The 20,167-nt window shown below is 35.6% G+C and overlaps 1 pseudogene; it reads right to left on the bottom strand.

The window, feature by feature from the left end:
- Nucleotides 1–7,387: 7,387 nt before the first annotated feature.
- LOC142166733 (18S ribosomal RNA) lies at nt 7,388–7,964 on the bottom strand (annotated as a pseudogene).
- Nucleotides 7,965–20,167: the final 12,203 nt, after the last annotated feature.

Genomic DNA, 20,167 nt, shown 5'->3' with positions numbered 1-20,167 from the left:
ATATAATTTTTATACAATGTTATTCAACTTTCATACAATAGTTAAATAAATAAAAGAAAAATATATAAACAATAAAATACAATTTTTCTAATTTTCTTCTGAAATTCAGCTAAAACCAAGTCTAATCTTCACTAAAATCCCTCAAAATTGAGATATAAATCCAAACCATATTCCCAATTATTTGCAACAACACCCAATCCAAACAAATAATGATTAAACCAAATTCGAATTCAAAGCTTCAAAGCATTTTAATGGCTGCCAATGGTGGAATTGCTGCTCTCTTTTCCTTTGCTTTACATTACTGAAATTCGGGATTGAGAGATAGAGAGAGACGTAGAGAGAATTCTCAATTCTTTGCAACAACATCCAATCCAAACAAACAATATTTTTTGAAAACCCAAATTCAAATTCAAAGCATCAAAGCTTTTTAATGGTTGTCAATGGTGGAATTGTTACTCTCTTATGCAAGATACGTAGAGAGGAGGGTGAGATGTGTAGAGAGAAACGTGGGGGAGTGGAAAATGTGTTAGAGTAATTTTAGGACACTAATTATTATCATTAATTCCCTTAAAATGTACATAAATGGTAATTGGGTATATAAAATGTAATTATAGTAAAACTTGAGTAGGAAGAGTAATATAGTTTCATATAGTGTATAGGAATGTAAAAATTCTTTCTCTCCTTGATAATCATGTTGATCATGTTGGGCCCGTGCATTGCATGGGCTTTCCTTGCTAGTATTAAACTACACAAGTGAATAGTATCTGGTTGGTCATCCCTTATATTAACTCTCATTCATAAATTTCAGTAAAATTTACATGGGGCGCCCAAATAACCTGTAGTCGCTTTGTCTTTCTGTTTGCACCCGTACCCATTTTTTTTGTTAAAAATCATTTGAAAAGACTATTTGCCCTTCTTTATTAAAAGACTACTTTCTCTCCAAGTAGACGCTAGTCCTCTACTGTCTCTGTCTCTCTCTCCCGTTATTCGCCTTTTTTGATTTGTTCTTCTCTGAAATCAAACGGTTTTCGTCGTTGTTTTGATTTTTCAACTGCTAGTCGTCGTTGTTCCCATATTACGATTTAATCATAGGTACATTGCATTAACCTTTTGGATTTTATTTTACGATTTAATTTCTGGTTTTGGTTTTGATAGTCATGTATTTATGATAAAATATTTTCTTAGGGTTTAGTTTGATAAGTGCATTAGTTTTACTTTTATGATTGCGTTTTTAGGTTTTTTGAACAAGTGTTATATTGTTGATGAAAATTTTATAAATTCTTCTGTGATTAGACGTCCAAATTTTTAAAAATTTTGAGAGTTAAATAGATGATACTATTAAAGTGTGAAGTTTATAATAGTTCAATGATACCTTAGATAGGAGCTGAAGTTTTTTTCATGTTTTGGTATTATTTTTGGATTTGAATTTGTGTTTTGTTTTTTGTAAAAACTACAGCATGTTTTTTTACTGAATGTTTTGTGCTTGTAACTGGTGAAGTTCAGCTTTAGGAGTTGAAGTTTTTGTGCTTGTAACTGGTGAAGTCCAGCTTTAGGAGCTGAAGTTTTTGTGTTTGTTATTGGTGGAGCTGAAGTTTTTGTTTTGTAACTGTCGAACTTTAGCTCTAGAGCTGAAGTTTTTATTTTATAACTGTCGAACTTCAGCTATAGGGCTGAAGTTTTTGTCTTTGTAACTGTCGAACTTCAGCCTTCTTAGGTATTGAAGTTTTAACTGATCTTTTTGATAATGTCCTAATGTTATTTTTTGTATCTTTTACTTTTTTTGAACAGATGGCTCCTAAAACACCTAAAGATCCTAATGCAGCTAAAGTAGGCAAAGCACCTAAATCACCTAGACAACCTATAATACCCCCAGGTCCTTATGTCCCTACTCCTCCACCTACAAGACCAGGACAAAGATATTTTGAGTTTGGAGATTGGTTTAACTCTAAGGGTTACTGGAAGGGGAACCATGATTTGAAGAAATTAATTGCAACTTTCTTTACTCCTACACAACGGGATAAGCTTAGTAATGGTACATTTCGATACATTATGGCTATGGAGAATTTCAAATGCAGCATGAAGTTGGTTCATTGTCCGTGTCTTTCTCGAATATTCATGAATGATCGAGACTCCATTAGTTTCAAGATTTTTGGCCATGATGTTTCCTTCACCCTTGAAGACTTTCACATTATGTGTGATTTGCGGATCACAACACATAATGTTGAAAAACCAATTAATCAAGAGAGCAATATTTTGAAGAGCTATTTTGGTAAGTCCAAGGGTGTGACTTTGAAGGATATTCGAAGTTTTATGACACGCAATGAAATTCCAAAGAATGTTGTGAATCACGTACATGTATGCGAGAGTGATGATGATGCTGTTAAGCTTATGGAAATTCTTGTTGTAGAATCTATTTTGTTTGCGAAAAATACCGAGTCATCTATGATAGAGGAGTATGCATTTATTGTTGAAGATGATAAGGTTTGTGCTGAATATCCTTGGGGTAATGTGGCTTATGAGAAGCTCATTTATTCACTGAAACATGCATTGGACAAGCAGAACAAATTACATACAACTGAGTATAAACTTGGTGGATTTCCATATCCGTAATGTGCTTGGTTCTATGAGCGCTTCCCAGATGTTCGGGAGAAGTATATAAGAGAGGATGAGTACCTTGATACCCCTCAGGTCCCCAGGATGTTATGTTATGTATGTGTGGGAGAGCCTAAATTTCCCGAACTTTATCATATGTTCAGTACTCATGAAGTAAGTTACTTTTTTTTGTCTTTGTGTTAATATGTTGATGTTTTAGTTTTTTTCTCCTTATAATATACTTTTTTTATATTAAACAGAGATATTGCGACTTTAGGGTATTGGATATAATTCATACAGAAGAGGAATTGAATTCAATGCCTTTAATTGGACAATTACCATGCAGCCGGATTCGTTCAAAGGTAGTTAATGCAGTTCCTTCAACTGGTGAATCACCACGTACTCTGAGTCGATCAAAAGAAGCGAATCGAACCTTTCATTTGTAAATCACCACGTACTCTGAGTCGATCAAAAGAAGCGAATCGAACTCATGTCATTGGTGAATCACCACGTAGTCGGAATCGATCAAAAGAACCGAATCGAACTCCTTTTATTGGCGAATCATCTCGTACCGAGAGTCGTTCTACCTGTTCTACATCTGACTTTGATGACAATGAATTACTTAAGACAATATGTTCTGTAAGTTTTGATCTGAAGTTTTTTGGTTTTGTTTTTGTAAAAGTACAACATGTTTTTGAGCTGAAGTTTTCTTCTATATCTGAATTTTTGTTGTGTATCTATTCTAGAGGTTAATGACGGAGGTTCAACGGCATGCAAAAAAAGAAATAAGCACGATCGTGAACGAAGTTTTCGATAAGTTTAAAAAGGAGGAGCGATTTGCTATTGTGGATGCGGTTTTTGTAAAAGTGAAGGTAAGCTAATTTATAGAGAAGTCTTTTTATTTCTGTTGATATTATTCAGATTAATCATTGTTAGCAATCGTTTTTCTAAGAATATTTCGATGAGAAGTTTGAACAGTTGTTTACGATTGTCAACAAATCAAATGGAATGGACGATAGAAATTTTGATTTGAGTAACCATCGAGAATATGATAGGATGAACGAGTGTTACAAACATCCATCGACTTTTGAAGGCGATCAACATGTTCAAGAACAAGTTGAAGAGGAACATTCCAGTGCTGATAGATTGAGCAGAGATGGAAATGATGAAGCTCAGTTATCAACTGAGAGTATTGGAAGCAAGCAAGGTGCAGATAATCAAGTTGTTGATACTGAAGAACATACTGCTCATGATGCATTGCGTAAATTCGCAGATGATAATGCTACACATAAGGAAGCGGCTGTTGAAGGTAATGAACATGTTCAACAACAAGGTGGAGAGGAACAATCCAGTGTTTGTAGACAGAGTAAAGATGAAAATGATGAAGAGTTAAGAATTGAGAAAGGTGCAGATGATCAAGTTGTTAGCACTGAAAAACATGCACCGAGTTGTGCTTTGGAAAGTGATATTGGAATAGGCAATTTGTTTGGCGATGGAGATCAAGCACCTGTTTGTACTTTAGAACTGAAAGCGAGTGATGTGTCTAGCACTACTGGGAAAGACGATCGGTATGCAGGATTACTAGCTATTTGCAAAGAACTTCTAGGTGGTGATACACAGAAATTGTTACTACAGGTACAAAGTGTGAAGTTTATAATATTTCAATGATACCTTAGATAAGAGCTGAAGTTTTGTTTCATGTGTTTGTGTTTTTTTGTAAAAACTACAACATGTTTTTTTGCTGAATGTTTTGGTTTGTAACTGGTGAACTTCAGCTCTAGAGCTGAAGTTTTTATTTTTGTAACTGTCGAACTTCAGCTCTAGAGCTGAAGTTTTTATTTGTGACTAGCTAACTTCAGCCTTCTTAGAGTTGAAGTTTTAACTGTTTTTTTATAATATCTTATAGTGAAATTTTCACTACATGTATAAATTTTTTTTCTATGTTATATATATAGAAAAACTAGTTGATCTATTCCCCTTCTTTATGAATATGCAGTGGAAGTTGAAACTAGTTGTGCCTCAATTGACACAACTAAAAAACTCTCTGATGATGCTGAATTGAATGAAGGTAGAGTTGAGAAAAACCTTCCAGAGAATACTCCAATGCTCCTCGACGTTGGTTCACAATTGAATGAAGCTGGAAATGCTGATATCGACAAAGGCATACAGCCTGGGGAAACCACAGCGGAAGACAAACGTAAAGGTATTCTATAGATCATGAATTTATTATATTTGATCGAAGTATATTTTTTACAGTTTGAAATTTTACATACTTTATTTTTTTAATGTTTTTGAATGATTTTTCAGAAGGACTCGAGGCAGCTCAAAAAGAATTTGGTGAGCTTATGCAGCTATATGAAAAAGGAGAAATACATATATTCACACCTGTTGCCTCATAGATAGGTGTGAAGTGTGTTGGTATTATTTTATAAAATTTAGTCAGTATTATTTATTTATTTATTTATTTTTGCATGAAGATACATGATCTGTTGGAATGCAAACACCATCTATGTCGCAACACTTAGACCAGGTAGTTATTTTCTACAATTCGATTATAATCTGTTTTTTTTGCCTAATGTGTGTTTTCTATCAGTTTTATTTATATTTATATTTTTCTTGCTTTTGTAGATCTCATCTGATGCATCAGAACTTCTTCCAAAACCTAAGAGAAGGAAGATTTCCAGTTCTCTTATGTGTGATACCAGTGATATCCCCAACTTCAATTTATGTTCATTTTCACTTGGTAGTACACAAGGGACTAATTCAGAAGGTAATTCTGCTGTTGTTTTTGTTCGTGAAGAGACATAAGAACGTCGTGAACAACAGGGATTTGGTCAAGCATCTGCCACGATGGCTGTAGTTTTTCCCCTGCTGCTGAACAACAGCAGTTAGTTGTGACGAAACAGCAGGAAGAGCAAGCAAAAGGAAAACTAGATAAAAAAAGGGAAAAGGATTCGTATGGAGAGTATTTTGTTGAGATCTCCTTACGTAGTTCATAAACGAAAGGAAAGGGGGCAAGATTGGAAAGTAGGAAAGAATATACGAAGGTGTCCCTTCCATTATGTTAATTAAGGTAGTGGATTGATGCAAAGATTTACAGAGTGGTTGAAGATGGATGCCAGTGAATATGATTCCAATCCATTCATATTAGTTGGAATTGATATTCGAAAATCATTCTTTACCTAGCTTATGGATCCTAACTTTGATCTTGCGGATGAAGTAAGTTATAAAGTTTGTTTTTTGAATTAGTTTTTAACTGTATTTCCCAAAACTTCAGCTTATTTTTTATTGTAAAATTTTTGTACTGTAATTTGGAAAACTTCAGCTTTATTCTTACTAAAATGCTGAAGTTTTTTAGCTTATTTGCTAAAATTTCAGCCTAATCGTGCTGAAGTTTTTGACATGCATTCTCTATTTTTTTTAAAACTTTTAAATCAAACATGCTGAAGTTTTTTAGATTATTTTCTAACACTTCAAACTGAATATGCTTAAGTTTTTGTCATGCTGTTTGTAGTTTTTTCACATGTTATCATTTGTTGTTGTTCATTTGCAACATATGGATGTGAGCATATATTACTTGCGCAAAAAATATTGCTATCACCTTCCAGCTTATCCAAAATCAAGATTTGCAGTAACAGATTTAATTTTTGATTAGTATATGACTAAGCTGGTTGGTATTCATCCTTCAGAAGAATAGATGGATAAAATTAGAAAAAGAAAGCAAAAGAGAATGGAGGATCAAAAAAAGAGCAAATCAAAGAGAAAGAGGATATCCAAATAACAGGCTCAAGAAGAAGAAGAAGAAGCAGTTATTCGGCCACTTACGGACTTTAGTTGGTTTGAGGAAGAATCAACGAATGAAAAGGTGGCCAACTACGTAAAAGGCCTCGACCTTTCCTGTGGTATCTCATGGGCATCTGCCAGAAAACTATTCTTTCCATTTCGACTTAAGCCAATGACGGGCTAGAGATCTACGCACTACTTTTTTGGAATTCTTGACTTTAAAGATAAAATTATATATGTGTATGATTCCACGGGCAGTGTAACATATGAGCGTGCGGTTGAACATGTTAGAAATTATGCCCGGTTGATCCCACACTGTCTCAAATGCTTGGAATTTGGGGCACACAATAAATTTTATAGGGCTAGTCCTGTGGAAAAATTTCAAATTAAGTGGATGACCTCACCGCAACAGACTAACAAGTACGTGTTTTGTATATGTTTTACCATGCATCTTATGTTTATTATTTTTTGTCCTTGTGTTAACTATTTTTCATGTTCTTTTTGTAGTGTTGATTGTGGTGTATTTGCTCTTAAGTTAATTGATATGCGGTTGAATAAAGAAAATATCTTCAATTTCGATCAAAGTCAGTCATGGACCTTTAGGAGAGAATTGGCTACCAATCTTTGGGCTCATGGAAAGTGAAAAAAAGATAGCGGCTATGAAACTCCAGAAGAACAACAAGGACATGATTATGGAGATTTTGAAGAGACTGTGTGTGAATTTTTTGATTAGAGGATTGGTTGCACATAATTTGTATTTTGTGAATATACTAACGATGGCAACTAAACACGAGGGTTGCGCTCATTGCAGGACTTATCCCAACACCTTACGACACGAGTTGACGATAGCCATACACCACCTATGTCCGCATTGCCGAAGGCACCCCTCTCTTTCAAGAGGATTCGCGGCATGCCAAGCCCTGGTAAGGTTCTTCGCTTTGCATCGAATTAAACCACATGCTCCAGCCCCCGTCAATTCCTTTGAGTTTCATTCTTGCGAACGTACTCCCCAGGCGGGATACTTAACGCGTTAGCTACAACACTGCACGGGTCGATACGCACAGCGCCTAGTATCCATCGTTTACGGCTAGGACTACTGGGGTATCTAATCCCATTTGCTCCCCTAGCTTTCGTCTCTCAGTGTCAGTGTCGGCCCAGTAGAGTGATTTCGCCGTTGGTGTTCTTTTCGATCTCTACGCATTTCACCGCTCCACCGGAAATTCCCTCTGCCCCTACCATACTCCAGCTTGGTAGTTTCCACCGCCTGTCCAGGGTTGAGCCCTGGGATTTGACGGTGGACTTAAAAAGCCACCTACAGACGCTTTACGCCCAATCATTCCAGATAACGCTTGCATCCTCTGTATTACCGCGATTGCTGGCACAGAGTTAGCCGATGCTTATTCCCCAGATATCGTCATTGCTTCTTCTCCGGGAAAAGAAGTTCACGACCTGTGGGCCTTCTACCTCCACGCGGCATTGCTCCGTCAGGCTTTCGCCCATTGCGGAAAATTCGCCACCCCTGAGAGAAATAAATGAATTCCAAAGATCTTTGGCAAATCCAAAGAAGGTTTTCCTGTACATTCATCACAAAATATTTCTAGATCCCAATACACCCAATGCCAGATAGCTGCCAAAAAGCATAAGCTAGAAAACACAATATGTGCTCCAGCTACACCTTCGTAACTCCAAATACCCGGATTCATTACAGTCCCCCCTGTGATACTCCAACCGCCCCATGAATTGGTTATTCCTAAACGAGTCATGAAGGGTATAACGAACATACCCTGTCTTCACATTGGATCAAGAACATGATCAGAAGGATAAAAAATTGCTAATTCATACAGAGCCATCGAACCGGCCCAACCAGCAACCAGAGCTGTATGCATTATATGAACAAAAAGCAACTGACTGGGATCATTCAATACAATGGTATGAACACGATACCAAGGCAAACCCATGGAAATACCCTTTATATCAAAGATAAATAGACACTACGTAACTTTATTGCATTGGAAAAGACTATAATATGACTATCCTATGGACCACTCTTGTTCAGTCGATTATTTCCGAACAAGGGTGTTCTATTCTGTTGGTAATAATGGAACAATTCTGTTCGTAGGAACAAAGAGAAGCAGATTTATTCTATACTCGATAAGTACCAATACGCAATGGGGAGTTGATCCCATTTTCTATCAGCGAATGAGTCCATACTTATATATCATTAGAAAGACCTATTCGTAATAATTTGAGTTTATTCATTCTGTCTTTTTTTGTTAATTTTTATAATCTATGGATAAAATAAATACGATAAAACCAATATGAATATTATAAAGACAATAAAAAAAATTATTACGTTTCCACCTCAAAGTGAAATATAGTATTTAGTTCTTTCTTTCATTTAATGCCTATTGGTGTTTCAAAAGTACCTTTCCGAAGTCTTGGAGAGGAAGATGCATCTTGGGTTGACGTATAGTGCGACTTGTCAAATATATTGGGTCATATGGTATTTCCCCGTTCTCTCCCCCGATCGAGATATCCCCCATTTCACCCAAGAAAGATAAATTTATTCATCAAAAATTTGGAGCGTGAAGTGCAATTAGATCCATTTTTGAGGGGATTCATATTACTATTGTCAATTAGAAAAATTCAATTAAAATAATTTATGGTTGGCTTGGTTGGACTAAAAAAATGAAGTAACTAGGCTCCGTTTAGAAAAAACCCAATTGGATTGGTAAGATATCTATGATTGCTATTCATATTTTTTCTTTGTAAAGAGATCCTAATTGTCAAGCAAAGTTATCTCAACTCTAAGAAATACTTGTATAAAATGAATTGAAAAAAAAAAGAAATACAAAAAGAAATGGTAATGGGAGCATTTGTCCTATATGTACAAATCCAAATCGGGCAGATCTTTACCCGGAGTAGAGCATAAACCTAAAAAGATGAAACAGACCCATTCAGGAACAAGAAAATACCATCGCGGTTTGGATTAAATCTCGATGAAAGAATACATCAATGAGAAGTTAATTCGATAAGTTTAATGACCCTTTCTTATAACTTCAAATTTTATAATGGAAAATCAAAAATATAAAAAAGGAGTCAAAACTCGTCTTTATTAAAAAATCGAAGAAAAACTCTTTCGTTAGAAGTAAGAAAGAACCTTTCTAGAAAAAAAGAAAGAGGACTGGAATCTATACATTGATTCATAATTTTTCTGAACCGTATGCATCAAAAGGCGCATGTACAGTTCCTAAGGGATACAATTTTACCCTAATCAACCGACTTTATCGAGAAAGATTACTTTTTTTAGGCCAAGAGGTTGATAGCGAGATTTCAAATAAACTTATTGGTCTTATGGTATATCTCAGTATCGAGGATGAGACCAAAGATCTGTATTTGTTTATAAACTCTCCTGGGGGCTGGGTAATACCTGGGGTGTCTATTTATGATACTATACAATTTGTGCGACCAGGTGTCCATACAATATGCATGGGATTAGCCGCTTCATCTTTTATCCTGGTCGGAGGAGAAATTACCAAACATCTAGCATTCCCTCACGCTTGGCGCCAATGAGGTTTTTATTTGAGTGAAAAAAGAATACTATGCCTTCGCATACTAAGTAATAATAGCATGACACTTCGAATTTGATATGAGAAATTTTTGAATTGTTTTTTTTTCAAAACATTAGATTCTGTATCGAGAGAGTAGTATGAGATAAGGAGTATTTCCGATTTTCTCTTATCTATCGGGAGTTCAGTTCAGCGTCACAAACTTTTTGTTTTCATGCCAGAGAGTTCTTAACAATATTTATGTTATGAAAGAGTACGAAAAAAAAGATTTTTTCCTTATTTGATCGGATTAAAAAGAAACTTTAGGATTGCTGAATCACAGACAAAAAAAGAAAAAGAAAAAATAAACATATAAAGCAACTAAGCCATCATAGTATTTTTTAACTCCTCCGAAAGGAAGGACGACAATTTGATCATTTACCCATCTGAATATATTAAAATATTTAGAATAAATAGATATAGAGCGGGTAGCGGGAATCGAACCCGCATCGTTAGCTTGGAAGGCTAGGGGTTATAGTCGACGTCGATTCATTATTTTTAACGTCTCTAATTCAAAACCGAACATGAAACTTTGGTTTCATTCGGCTCCTTTATGGATATAAGTCAATTTATAGATCTAAGATGTGAACAAAATTCGAAAAAAAAGAATTCTACCCATAACATCTATGTCAGCTTTTGGTCTGAATACAGATAAAACGAATAGCTTTGCAGATGATCCTTCTAGAAGAGGGGGATTCTAACAACCTTTCTAGTTATTTCGTTCTCTATTTCTATTTAATAGGATCCTGAGGAAAAAGATTTTGTTTCCACCGAGCTAAAACAATATGTTGATGTCTCTAGTAAACCAAAATCATCGTTTAATAGCTATTTTGCTTCAATTTCTTCTTTACAAATAAGAAATTGAAGATTTAGTTACGATTAGAAATCAACTTTCTATCTTTATCCATGGATCCTTTATTCATACTTATTCAATTGGAAGTATTGATCCAATTCCAAAATTATGTTTCGCAATTTCATAATCCAATTTTTCAATGTCTAAGTGACCTTTGGATACAAATCACGAGAATGTGTATTTGTTCTCGAATATGTCATTGAGAGGAAAATGATTAAATCCTTTTAAGAAATAAAGTTTTTGATCGGAATACGAATCAAACCGAAGGACCTTTTAGAAGGGCAGAATCGAAGTATAGTGTTGAATAAGTAGGTGTAACTGTTGAGTTCTACGGCAGTGAACTCAACAGTGTCAGTTATAGTGATCCTGATACTGTGAAAAATATGGTAGACGTGCTCAATTGGGTGAAATTTTTGAATTAGATCATGCTACTTTGAAATCCGATGGTGTTTTTCGTAGCAGTCCATTGGGTTGGTTTACTTTTGGGCATGCTTCGTTTGCTTTGCTCTTTTTCTTCGGACACATTTGGCATGGTGCTAGAACCTTGTTCAGAGATGTTTTTGCTGGTATTGACCCAGATTTAGATGCTCAAGTCGAATTTGGAGCATTCCAAAAACTTGGAGATCCAACTACAAAAAGACAGGCAGCCTAATACAATATTGCTTTGGTATTTTTCTTTCGCCCTTATTTTCTTTCTTTTACTTTTATTGACATAGGGTACCAGAGAAATCTTTATTTGAATCAACTTCGTTTTTACTCTTGTTCGTTCTTTATCCGGAAGATGATAAAAAAAAGAAAATAAAAAGAAACAAACAGGTATAAAAGCTATAATTGTAAACCACGATCGAATCTATGGAAGCATTGGTTTATACATTCCTCTTAGTCTCGACTCTAGGGATAATTTTTTTCGCTATCTTTTTTTTGAGAACCACCTAAAGTTCCAAACCTTATGCTAAAGAATAAAAAAACAAAAGTATATGCTTTAGGTGAACATATATCTATATTTGCTGACAAAGCACGAAGAGTAATTGATCAAATTCGCGGCCGTTCCTATGAGGAAACGTTTATGATACTAGAACTCATGCCCTATCGAGCATGTTATCCCATTTTGAAATTGGTTCATTCTGCAGCAGCAAATGCTAGTTACAATATGGGTTCCAGCGAAGCCAATTTAGTCATTAGTAAAGCCGAAGTCAATGGAGGTACTACTGTGAAGAAATTTAAACCTCGAGCTCGAGGACGCAGTTTTCCAATAAAAAGATCGACCTGTCATATAACTATTGTAATGAAAGATATATCTTTAGATGATGAATATGTAGAGACGTATTCGTTAAAAAAAACGAGATGGAAAAAAAATCTACAGCTATGCCGTATCGTGATATGTATAATAGTGGGGGATTATGGGACAAAAAATAAATTCACTTGGTTTCAGACTGGGTACAACCCAAAGTCATCATTCCCTTTGGTTTTCACAACCAAAAAATTATTCTGAAGGTTTACAAGAAGATCAAAAAATAAGAGATTGTATCAAGAATTATGTACAAAAGAATATGAGAACGTCCTCTGGCGTCAATGGCGTCGAGGGAATTGCACGTACAGAGATTCAAAAAAGAATCGATCTGATCCAGGTCATAATCTTTATGGGATTCCCAAAATTATTAATAGAAAGTCGACCGCGCGGAATCGAAGAATTACAAACGACCTTACAAAAAGAATTTAATTGTGTAAACCGAAAACTGAACATTCCTGTCATAAGAATTGCAAAACCTTATGGAAATTCTTATAGAATTTATAGCTGGACAATTAAAGAATAGAGTTTCTTTTCGAAAAGCAATGAAAAAGGCTATTGAATTAACAGAACAAGCAGATACAAAAGGAATTCAAATACAAATTGCAGGGCGTATCGACGGAAAAGAAATTGCACGTGTCGAATGGATCAGAGAAGGTAGGGTTCCCCTACAAACAATTCGAGCGAAAATTGATTATTGTTGTTGTGAGCACGTGATTTTTGCCTTACGAAAACTATTCCAAAATAAATCAAAAATAAAATAAATTTCTTTTACTGTGTAATTTTTGAATTTGCGTGGTGTTTGTTAAATATTTGTCTTATGTACGTAAATGTTTACGTTGTCATAATAAAATGAAAAATAAAATAAAATACATGTTGTATGCATATAGGATTTAATTATGCATTTAAAAGATAATTTAAATAAAATCACAAAAAATATGCATTCGTTCTATTTTTAAATATGTCACTGTGTGATTAATGTTTTGACTATGTGTTAAATAGTTGTTATAAAGTAATTAATATTTTGTGTAAGGTTAAAAATTGTTTTATAATTTTTATTAGGATTTTTTTTAATGATTAATAATAAAATTAGAAAATAAAATAGAATATGAAAATCGGACCTGGATTAAAATCCAGGCCCAAATCAGATACCCCCCCCACAGCCCAATCCAAAGAGCCCAGGTCCGGTCCAGTCAAAAGGAGTCAAAATGACAGCGTTTGGTCATAGTTTATCATGGACCGTTGGATCAAATCCAACCAACGGATGAGATCTCATCACCCTAACCCATAATCCTTACTCGATCCAATACCCGGTTCAACCCGTCCCCCCAAACTTAAGCCAAACGACACCGTTTGATTAAGTGGATAAATCCTAGCCTTCCATTCTGCTAGATCTAACGGTCAGAATCAACCCACCCCGTCCCTATATAAGGCCAAACCCCTACCCCGCCCCCCCTAACTAAACACACCCCTCCTCTCACTGTTCATCATCGTCCTCAGACCCACCCCTAACCCTAGCCGCCCTAACATCCCATCGCCTGAAACCCGGTGGCATCAATGCCGCCGGTCACCAAAATAACACCCCAGAACCCCCTGAACATCCTCTATCCAGATATGCTAGCCACTTGGCTCGAATCTTCCTGAAGGTTCTCAAATCTTCATTTGAAGATTCGAGCCGAGCTCAGATCTAAACCAAACAGCCCCAAATCGACACCATAGCTTCCCCTAACCACCCTAGGTATGGATCTATTGTTTGTTTGGTTCGAATCCCCTCAGAACTCTTCGAATCTTTTTTTGAAGGTTCGGACCAAACAAGAACAAACTCAGATATGTTCTAAACTGACACCAAATGACCCCTAGGCTACCCTCACCCTTGTGTCGTATTTGGTTCCCCTCGAATCTGACCAGAAATGGTTAAGTCCCAAATCGAACCTTCGGGAACCCTAGAAATACCAGACTTTTGGATTCTGCCCAAATTAAATAGAAGATTGAGGTTTAATCGACCTTAGTCGAAGTATTTTCAGTGGAAAATACTTCGACTAAGGTCTGTTTGATTTCAAACAAAGTCCAAATCCAAGTTGAGTTATAGTCCGATTAAAATTGAAAGATTCGGAGGTATTTTTTCTATTTCTTTAGTGTATTCTACGTGTATTTCATGTTTGTTTCATCAGTCTGTGTAATTTTTCATATTCTTCTAGACAATTCTGTGATTCTGCCATATACCCGTCTATTTAATCATAATTATACTATTGCTTCTGTTGTTTATGAGTGTTTATAATATGTTTAATCGACTCGATTAAGTTCGTCGATTAGTTGTATTGTGAATCTTTTTTCTGAAAATGTTGACTGAAGCAACCTGTTTCAGATGGATTATTTTGTTGTAATCAGTTGTTTCTTATTTGATAATCAGTTTAATTAATACTCGTTAATTAAGTCATCTTTGTTTATAGTTCAATAAAATCCATCAAATGGATGTTGTATGTGTGTTGATTTCTGAGCATTAAGTTTCAGGGCATTGTCAGTATATTGACAATGCTCCTGTATCTGTTTGATCCTAACTCAATGTTGAAGTTCTGTTTAAATTGTTATGTTGAATTCAGTGTGATTTTACAAATGTTGATTAGATGTAATTGTGTTAGAAGGTTACATTCTTAGTTAGGATTCAGTCCAAAACTTTAGGATTGGTTGTAGCTGTCTTAAATCAGATTAATAATCAGGTTTGAACAGATTTTAAAAAATCTGTATTGTTAGATTTTAAGTTTGACAGCAGTAATAATAGTAATCACAGTAGGATTTCTGAGGGTATTTCTGGGACAGAATAGTGAGGGTAATATGATAGCATAATGGGCTGAAAATGAAAAGTTATTGGCTATTATTTAAAGTGATAATGGGAAACAAAGGGTAATGGAGCCGCTTAAAATCAGGATAAGAACATTTAAAGTATTCAAAAGCAGTTTTTATTGGGACTTTCTGATTTTTAAAGAGGAAAGGGGTCCAGGCAACACTTAAAAAGAAAGGGGCAGCCCTGTATAAATAGAGGGGGCTGGACAGACCTTGAAAAAAAAGAGAGAGTGAGAGATTGAGAGATTTTAAGAGGAGGAGAGAACAGAGATCTGAAGGAGAGATTTTAGGACAGATTTTGAAGAAAAACTGATCAGATTTCGAGAGAGATTTTAAGAAAAAATACATCTAGAGTGAGATAAAAAGAAAGAGAATCAAGTAGAAATCAGAAATGAAAAATCAGAAATAGGAATTTGAAACAGAAAAGAAATTGAAATCTGAAATATTGTCTTTTCGTTGAATCTGTTCGGATTTATCTGATTCCATTGTTCAGTTAAAATATAAAGTTTCTTTAAAAATACTGTTACTGTGCATCTGGGTTCCTCGGGTCTTATTATTGCTCAAATCTGTGGAAATACTGATATTTCTGCCAGTATTTTGCTACTGCTGCAACTGCTGAAACTTACTTCTTCTACCTTCATTTCCAGGTACTTATCTTTTAAATTCTATGTTGGAAGGAGATTCAGCATGGCAAATAAATGAAGCTTGAATTGTAATACTGCCTTCTATTCGTTTAAGCTTAAACATTTAAATTTCAGCTTTGGTTTCATGTTGGATAACCTGTAGTGAGTTCGACTTGATGGCTACAAGTTAATTGTCTTATTTTGAAATTCATATAAAACTTTGTAATAATGTTATCCATGTCAAAATTTCATTAGTTTAGTTATCTTTGAGTTGTGTAAATAGGAAGCATGGCAGAAAGTTGGCTTTTATTTACACTTTATGGTATTATTAGCTAGGTATAGCATAATATGGAAATATCAAGGAAAATATGCTATTAGTTTATTTTGCTAGTTAGTTAGTTGTTGTTTAACGCTAGATGATGTTGGTTGCAATTTGCTATCTTTTGGCACAACATTGGTTGTGTTTATAATCAATAGTTGAAAGAAGCGTTAGTATAATCCGCTATGTTCACGATGTCAAATATGGTGAGTAATATTGTATGCAATATCTTTTTATTAAGTCAACTAAACTTGTTCTCTTTCTTAATAATAAAGGGCTTAGGAACTTATACAATGTGAAAGTTAATGTTTAGCAATAATTCATTCATAGATTGAGAATCAAATTGGTTTGATTATATATATCTATCCCAACTCAATCATAAGCATAATTAATTAATTTAATTTCGCCTATTGGATTAAAAGCAAGTATATGAGAATAAGATGAGATGTATAAGCACGAATTGCAACATTTATATCAATGGTAAGTAGAAATAGAATTTGCACTAAATAAAAATAAATAAAAATTGTTCAAAAATACTTCTTCCCTTCATAAATCATTTTTGTTAAGTTTCATATGCAATTCATCCTTTGGTATATGTATATATGTTATTTGTGAAGAATAGTATTAATCATGTTCTTATTCTTTACTTTGAATTTGAATAATCTTGGATGAACATAAATTATACGCGGAAATTATAATCGACGGTCAACATTTAATAAATTGTGAATTTTTTTTAGAATTTAAAGGCATCCCTTAAATGAGAACTTCTCAGGATTTTCATATAAAAAGGTGTAGATATAATAAACAATTTGGGGAAAGTCCATAATATTATTAACAAAGATTTTGCGCAATCAGGGATGCGTTTGCGCACCCTGATTATATTTTTTTTAAAAAAAACAAAATTCGGATTATGTGTACGCTTAATTTCGAACGAATATTTAATAAAAACGAATTTCTTTGGAAAATATTAAATTAATTTCATAAAACCCGAGATGTGCGGTTCACTATTTAAGAAAGACGAATATTCTTGATTCGACGCAATTTCGAAAAATAATTGTTTTTAATAAATATATTATCAAGATCATCGTGTACACGTGCGCGTGACACAATTCCGCATTTTTAAATTTATAACACGAGTATACGTACGCGTGATTCGATTCAAAGAAGGGCCCTTAATCACAAGCAATATAAATAAAAACGGTGGTAAAAATCATGCAATAAGGACGCATTTAGTAAAAGTCAAGATAATTAAGCCAATAATAAAAACAGTTGAGCGACCGTGCTCACCACGGAATTCGGAAATGCCTAACACCTTCTTCCGGATTAACAGAATTCCTTACTCAGGATTTCTGGTTCGCAGAATAATAAACAGAGTCATATTCTCCTCGATTCAGGGATTAAAAATTGGTGACTTGGGACGCCTTAAAATTCCCAGGTGGCGACTCTGAAACAGAAATAATTAAATAAATCCCGTTTCGACTGTCCTTTAATTGGAGAAAACTCCCCACGCGCCCCGCGGGCGCGGTAAAAAGGAGTTGCGACAGCTCTAGCGACTCCGCTGGGGACAATATTGGTACTGTAACCCAGAACCACTGGTTCATGGTTTAAAGAATTCGAGCTTAAAATAACTGTTATAACTGGCTTTATTTATTGTCTGATTTTTACATGATATATGCTCAATATGCTAAATGAAATATTTACTGCTTTAATATTATTTGAATTATGCATATACAATTGCTACGAAACCTCCTTCTTTCTGAGTCTTCTGAATTTATGGTGCACACGTGCGCGTGACCCACCTTTCTGTTAAAGTCATACCAAATAAGACGAAGTTGGGACAAGTAACTAGGCCGGGTAGACTTTCGTGCTCCCGGTACGTTGCCCCCACTTCGGCTCAAACTGTCCGTTTGGGTAAGCCAGGTTTAGAGCAATCAACCTCAGGTTTTACACTTAGAATAACTCAGCCATGTACCGGATCCCTAGTAGGAACGAATATTTGCATCATATGCATTTGGCCTTGGAGACTCAACACAGGGGTTGGGTCTGTCTAGGACAGGTGAACCCAAAATGAAAAGACCATCATGATGCATCCTACTTGCTACTTGTGCATTCATTTGCCTCGAACATGCTTGTTGACCAGCTTAAATGAAATCATGGTAAGAACCAAGGAATAAAATGGTTGTTTTAAAAATTTCCAAAAAATAGTTTTAAATCTTGAAATAAAGGTTTTAATAAATAAAAATTTTTGAAAATGATTTTTTTTTAGTGTATATTTTCAAAATGAGTCTTGACTTTATTAAATTAAATTTCAGATACAAAATGAGCACCACGCAAAACCCCCCATCCACGAATACAGAAGAGTTTCTTTTTCAGCTTCAAATGTGGTAGTATGATTTAGACGAAGATGGTCAAAGATGGGTCGTCAAGCATTTGGGAAATCTCACGGATATTATGAAATTTAAACCCCGTGATGATCTAATCGCGACGTTAGTAACTTTTTGGGACCCTGTTCACAATGTCTTTCGTTTCTCTGACTTCGAGCTTACTCCTACATTAGAGGAGATAGCTGGATATGCTGGTTTTGACGGAAGTCTAAGAAATCAAAGCCTGATATTTACAAAGGCTCCTTCGGTACATAGATTCTTCGGTCTTCTGAACATCAGCAGTCAAATCAGGAAAAGCAATGTCATCAATGGATGTTGTTCCTTCAACTTTTTGTATTCAAGGTTCGGAAAGACAGATGGGTTCGAAATTCATGAGAAAGGCCTTACTAACAAGCAAAACAAAGACACTTGGCAGATTCACCGTCGCTTTGCTTTCATGGTAGCTTTTCTAGGAATCATGATCTTCCCAAACAAAGAGCGAACAATTGATATTCGCACCGCGAAAGTTGTGCAAATCCTCACCAGCAAAGAAAATCACACCCTTGTCCCCATCATTCTCTCAGACATTTATCGGGCTTTGACTTTATGTAAATCAAGAGCAAAAGTCTTCGAAGGATGTAAAATTTTGTTGCAAATGTGGGTGATTGAACATCTCCAACAACAGCCCAAGATCATACAGTATGGGTCAAACAATGATAATTGCATCGAGAGTTATGAGGAAAGAATAAAAAATTATCAGGCTCCAGAAGGGATAGAAGCATGGGTATCTCATCTAAAGGCTTTAACGGCAAATCAGATTGAATGGACTTTGGGATGGCTCCCGATGAGGGAAGTGATACACATGTCAACCTCAAATAGGTATCTGCTACTATTGGGATTGAGAATCATCCAGCCGTATGCGCCACTAAGAGTCCTAAGACAACTAGGGAGATATCAAGTAGTTCCTGATGATGAAGATTTGAGTATGCAAGTAATCGAATTACACCCATAAGCCACTATTCCCGAGGCTCTACTTCAGCAGATGTGGAATGGATGTCTATACTTGAAGAGTGATACTCAAGTCCCAGACACTACAAAAAATCCTGTATATGCAAGGTGGTTTGAAAAACGGTCTCGCGTGGATGATGTATCAGAGCCTGAGCTAAGAAGGCCAGCAAAAAGAACCCATGTTCAAAACTTCAATGATAAAATCCAAGAACGGTTGATCTGGGGAGAAAAGGAAAAAGGGTACAAAGCAACTATCCATGCCCTAAAAGAAAATCCGAGAAGCCTCAGTTTGGAGAAAGATTTGCAAGCACAAGAAGCCGAAGGCGAAAAGAAGAGTCTAGCTTGTGAGAATGAAAATCTTCATGCTCGATTCCAAAAAATGTTTCTGAGACACCAAAGAGGAGCTAGAAGGATCAAAAAACCATCGCCAATCTTTTTGAAAGAATGCAAGATTGTGATTCCATTCTTGCGGAAAACGAAAGGGCGTTGAGCAAAGCAAAAGAAAGGATCCAACAATTAAACGAAGAGGCCAGATCTAATAAGGAACACCAAGTAAGGCAATCCGAAGAAGACATGGCACAATTCAAGAAGGAAAAAGACCATTGGATACGATCAGAAGATCAGCTTTGTGCACAACTAGAAGAGGCAAGAAGATGCAACAGAGAACATCAACAAGCAGACATCGATAGGGAAAGAGCGCATGCAAGATTAGAGCAGGCCAGACTCCGAGCTCTATTAGAATCAGCTCTAGATCGTGAAAACCGTGTCAGAGATATAGCCGCCACTCGCCAGCAGCAATTGCAGGACCAAGACCAACGTCTCCAAGATTTCAGGGCACAAATCCACGACCTGGCAGTCTACACCTCTCAAAGTTACGTAAACTGCCAAG

Source organism: Nicotiana tabacum, chromosome 11 (assembly GCF_000715075.1).
Source record: "Nicotiana tabacum cultivar K326 chromosome 11, ASM71507v2, whole genome shotgun sequence".
NCBI lineage: Eukaryota > Viridiplantae > Streptophyta > Magnoliopsida > Solanales > Solanaceae > Nicotiana > Nicotiana tabacum.
The sequence above is the reverse complement of the archived record's forward strand: the minus strand, read 5'-3'. Positions and strand labels throughout refer to the sequence as shown.